This window comes from Microtus pennsylvanicus, chromosome 3 (assembly GCF_037038515.1).
Source record: "Microtus pennsylvanicus isolate mMicPen1 chromosome 3, mMicPen1.hap1, whole genome shotgun sequence".
Taxonomy (NCBI): Eukaryota; Metazoa; Chordata; class Mammalia; order Rodentia; family Cricetidae; genus Microtus; species Microtus pennsylvanicus.
The window spans coordinates 132,057,259-132,062,798 of record NC_134581.1 but is presented as its reverse complement, the minus strand read 5'-3'; positions in this window follow the sequence as shown (position 1 = coordinate 132,062,798).

The following is a 5,540-nucleotide window of genomic DNA, read 5'->3' as shown; positions in this document are numbered from 1 at the left end:
CTTCTAATTTATGTTTCCTTAGGATAGACCTAGATTATTACCACAGTCTCAATAATAGCCTCTTGTATCCAGCTTGGGCTGAAAACTGACCTTGATCTTGCTTTATTGTAGTTCTTTGAGTATGCAAATAGGTGGTCCTGCTTGGCCCCCTGGGTAGGCCAGAGGAGCATCTGATTTTTAACAAGATTTCCCCTTCTTTAAAAACAAAAAACAACCACAGAAAACTATTTATTTTTATTTATTCATTTTTTTGGGGGGGGGCAAGGTATTATGCATCCGGCCCAGTCTCAAACTTGTGCTATAACTGAGTATAAAACTTTCCATCTCTGCTCATGAGTGCTGGGATCAGAGGTATACACCTCTGCTGAGAAACTCTGCAGTGCTGGGGATTGAACCCAGGGCCTCACGCTTTCTAAGAGTGTACTTGGCATAGTTCTCTACTGACAGAGCTATTGAAGTCTACCCCCTGTGCCTGTCTCCAGGGCCAGACTTGATTCTGCACCCCATAGCTTTTAGCTTTCTGAGCAAGCTGTGTGTATGTGTGTGTGGTTTCTCCACGTTCTTTTATTTGGTCTCTGTGCCTTTGCTGTAGCTGTTTCCAGCTCTGGTTTGCTCGTTCGACCTCCAGGCCTGGGACAACTTTATGACACACGTTCTTCTAGATGTTTCCATCCTAAGCATCTGGCCCACAAACAAGCACACTGCAGGTGTTCCACATGATACCGAGAGAATGGGAGCTGGGGTTGCGGCTCAGCGGTAGAGCACTGGCCTGGCTTGTATCAGGGCTGCAGAGCACGGGTAAACCAAACAAACCTGGGGAAATGGGAGGAGGAGAGACACAGGGAGCAGGGACAGGTGATGGTGGTAGCAGCCACAGGGCCACCAACACAGTCGCCAAATGAGAGCATTGCTTTGGTTGTTTGTAGGCTATTGGCTGTAAGCTCCAGGTTTTCCTGGGGCTGCCTCCCCCATGCTGGAATTATAGGTGTGCCTATATGTATGTGTGTGTGTATCTCCATATATATATGGTGGGAGCGTTATTGACGGGTGAGCACAGTACAGGAGGCCATTCTCTCACTCCTTGTTCTTTGAGCTGCACAATCTCATTCCCTGTCAGGAGGCCCATGGGCATGCTGCCTGGCACATGGGACATGTGGATACAGGTGTGCTGCCGATGGCATGTGCCATCATCATTGTTGTAGTTGGTAAATAATAGCCACGGCCCCTGGACCACCGTGACTCTTTCCCAAGAACAGTTCCTTACCCCAAAAGCCTTAGTCCTCCTTTATTTTTTATTTGGGGTTTTACACTTTTTTAAAAAGTTTATTTGTAGGGTGCGTGTCCAACACACACATAGATGCCAGAGGACAACCTGATGGAGTCCCTTCTCTCCTTTCACACGCACGTGGGTTCTAAGGCATTGAACCCAGGCCATCAGGCATTTAAGTAGCTCAGGCTGGACGATGACCTCGAACTCATGATTCTCCTGCTTCTACCTCCCAAGTCTGGAATTGTGGGTGTATGCAACCACACCAGGCTTTATTTTATTTATTTATTTTGAGATAGTATCTTGCTGTGTAGCTCAGGCAGACCTTGAACTCTTGGGTATTCTTCTGCTTCAGTCCTCACAGATTGTGCACCTGTGGTCCTCCTTTATGGCCCAACAATGAAAGGGTTGTCTTTGGACATGGAGGAAGCCCTGCCACATGGAATACTAAGTGTGTTCACTGTCATCATTGCCCATATGTGTGTGCTCGTGGGTCACAGGCTTCATTCTATACAAGTATCTTAGATTAAACAAGTTTCCAAGATCACTCTGCAGGTTCATGGTTTCTCTGCCTGAGAAACCAGGGCTCCTCCTAGGACTTGGTCAGGCCTCTGCCTACCTCATCTGTTACCTGTTCTGCCAAACATCTTGGTTGACTACAACCTGTTTTGACAGATTCCTCTGTGCTCAAGGTGAGACTTAGCATAGCCAAATGTCAGGCTTGAGGATGGTGTCCTATTTACCCATGTTTAAAATACAATACCAAGCAATGTGGTCTTTCTTCTTCCCCTGATAAAAGTAGATGTGTGTATGTGTGTTGAAAATTCAGCTTGTTCAAAAAAAAAGCATAAGCATGGTGGGGTGTTGTTATTGTCCCAAACACATAATTACTTTCTTGCAGTTGTAACTGCTCCCCTTCCTCACTAATGGAATCCTTTTTCTGCTTGCATCTCACTGAAGGGGAGTGGGGGTGATACAGGCAGAGTGTAGAACATGATATTTAGTGCTGTTTCTGTACAGGAGCTCCAAAAAATGTACTTACAAATAAAACCACATTTCCAAGGGCCAACATCTCATACTCGAAAGCCCACTGTCTCCTCCTGACTCTGCATCTGCCAAACTGCATCTGCCTGGAGACATTACCAGTCTTCTCTTCCACCAGAAAACCAGGGTGTTCTCTGGGCTGGGAGTTGTCCCCCCACCTCCGGCTTCTTTTACTCAGCCTTGCTGCTAAGCTGCCATCCTGGAAGTTTTGAATATTTATGTCTAGGGCCATATGGAAATAGTAGCTCTCATTTTTGTTTTGTGAACACAGGGTTTCTATAGCCCAGATTGGCCTCAAACTTGCTATGTGGAAGAGGCTGGTCTTGAACTCCTGATTCTCTTGCCTCTACCTCCCAGGTGCTGAGATCAATACCAGCAGACCTAGCTTACTCTTTTTGATTGGCCTGTGAGATGCCACAGACTAATAGCAGACCCACAAACATTATTGAGTTTTTACTGTGTGCCAGACGCTAATCCAGGAGGGAGGGGTTGTCTGTATTTCAAGTTTAGTATGTATTTACCCTGATATCAATTGATTGAATGACTACTGGTTGATTGTTCTAGGAGTCAACAGGGTCTTACTTATGTTGGATGAGTTATATGCCGCCAAGCTACAGTCTCATGCCCCTTTAACATCCTTAAAGTTAGAGTAGTAGGGTATGATGACCCACACATGTAATCCCAGAACTTTGGAGGGCAGAGACAGGGTGACCCGGAGACCAAGATCATCCTCAGATACATTGTGAGTTCCGGATAGCCTGGCCTACATAAGACCCTGTGTCAACTTCCTCCACATCTCAGAAAAAGAAAAAAACTCAAGCAAAATTAAAAATGAATAAAAGCAAAAGAAAAATAGACAAAATCGAAGTAGGTATTATAAGCAATGGCTCTTCCAGTTGGAGACAGACAAGGCCTCTCAGAGTGCTACTGCCTTGATCATTTGATTTCATGTGTAAATAGACCCATGTAAAGCACACAGGAAGGGTGAATGACAGCAGATTTACCACTGGGAGAACCGTCTTGTTCTGTTTTGGTAAGGGAGGGATGTTCCTCTGAGTCACCCAGGCTGATCTGGACCTCCTGGGCTCAGTTCACCTTCTCACCCAGCCTTCTAAGAATCTGGACACAGGCCTAAGGCCATCCCACCCAGCTTGAAGAATCCCTTAATTGAATAAAAAGGGAAACCTCTTAAGGGTGAGGAAGGCACAGTGTCATGGTGAAATAGGACTTACTCTTTCTTTCTTAGATAAAATAATGGCTAAAAACTTTCTGATGTTTTACAATAGAGTGACCGCAGTTAATGGCATTGCATTGTGTTCTGAAATTGCCAAGAGAGTAGATACTCATACCACAAAAATGATTAAGTATATGAGGTAATGCATATGTTAATTAGCTCACGTGAACTATTTCCCCATATCTGCATATTTCATGTCCAATTTCATTTTTGAGAAGAGTCTTAACTATATAACCAGATTAGACCTAGAACTCACCGTGTAGCCCAGGCTGGCCTTAGACATGTAGTAATCCTCCTCCCTCAGCTTCTTGAGTGCTAGGATTACCAGTATGCACCATTGCACCTGGATGAAAATGTACAATTATTTGTCAACTAAAATAAGAATTGTTGTGGTCTTGTCAGAAATGCTGAAGCAGGAGGATTACAATGAGATCAAAGGCCAGCCTGGCTACATAGTGAAACCTGTTTCAAAAAAAAAAAAATACAGTTACAAGATAAAATCACTAAGTAAGTTATGAAAAATAGAATGTAACACGGTTGGTTGAGTCCTTTCCTAACATTCAGGAAGCTGGAGGGCTTAATCCCCAGCACAGTGAAACATGCTATTCTATAGCATTCTTGTAATTTTAGGTAGGAGGAGAGGGAGATCAAGGTCATCCCTTGTTAGAGAGTGAGTTTTAGGCCAGTCTGTAGTAAATGAAATCCTGTGAAAAAAGACAGATAGAAAGAAAGAAAGAAAGAAAGAAAGAAAGAAAGAAAGGAAGGAAGGAAGGAAGGAAGGAAGGAAGGGAAGGAAAGAAAGAAAGGAAGGAAGAAAGAAAGAAAGAAAGAAAGGGAAGAAGAAAAGATGGAAAGGAAAAAGGAAAAAAAGAAAGAAGAAAGCGAATGTCTTAGTAATTTTTATGATGCTGTGATAAAACACCGTGAGTGAAGTAACTAATGAAGTGTTTAATTGGGGGCTTACAGTTTCAGAGGGTTAGAATATGCCATCATCACCGGGCAGGGACCCTGACAACAGACAGGCAAGCATGGCATTGGAACAGAAGCTAAGAGATCTCATCTTGATCCACAGGCACAAGACAGAACTGGGAATGGTGTGGGCACGTAATCCCAGCATTCAGGAAGGGAAGGCAAGAGGATCAGAAGCTCAAGGCTACACCTCAAGCTCAAAGCCTACCTGACGTGAGTGACGTGCGTCCAGAGACGGGAGGGGTGGGGAGAGGAAAGAAAAGACAGGAAAGAAAAAGTTGAAGTCAAAATCTAAAGGCAGTAACTTGGGCGGGCTCCCCAAGGCTAACAGGGTGAAGGCCAGGCTGGTGGCGAGCAGGGCATGTGCCTGTAGGGAAGCAGAGGGCAGGGCTGGGCTCTCTCTCAGTTCTCCTTTCCTTTGTATAGATAGTTGTACATCCATCATTTATACTGGGTCTCCCTGAAGCCTGTATCTCCACTCTGGGTACCAGAGGGACAACCCGCTATGCCCTCTGTGAGGCAGAACTTCTGGTAGCAAACTCTCCCAACACCATCGAGTGCAGAAACTAGGAGTAGAACAGTGGTTCTCAACCTGTGGGTCAAGACCCCTTTGGGGGTTATAGGACCCTTTCACAGGGGTCATATACCAAATATCCTCTGTTTCAGAGATTTATGTTTTAATTCATAATAGAAACAAGGTTGCAGTTATAAAGTAGCAAAGAACTAATTTTAGTCCTCATATTACATGAGGAACTGTGTTAAAGGGTCTCAGCATTGGGAAGGCTGAGGACCGCTCAGTGGAAGATGTTGCCATCATTCAGTAAATGGTACTGCCACCCCTCCCCCCACCCCGAACTGACAGTCTCACAGAACTGCTTCCTTGCTCTAAGGCTCTCTTTCCTGGATTTAAGTATTTGATTCTTTATATAACATGGCTATTTTTCGTTGACTTTCCTACTCTTTCCTCTCCTTTCTTTTTTCTATCTCTTTTCCTTTATTTTCTTTCCTTTCTGCGTTTTTGAGACC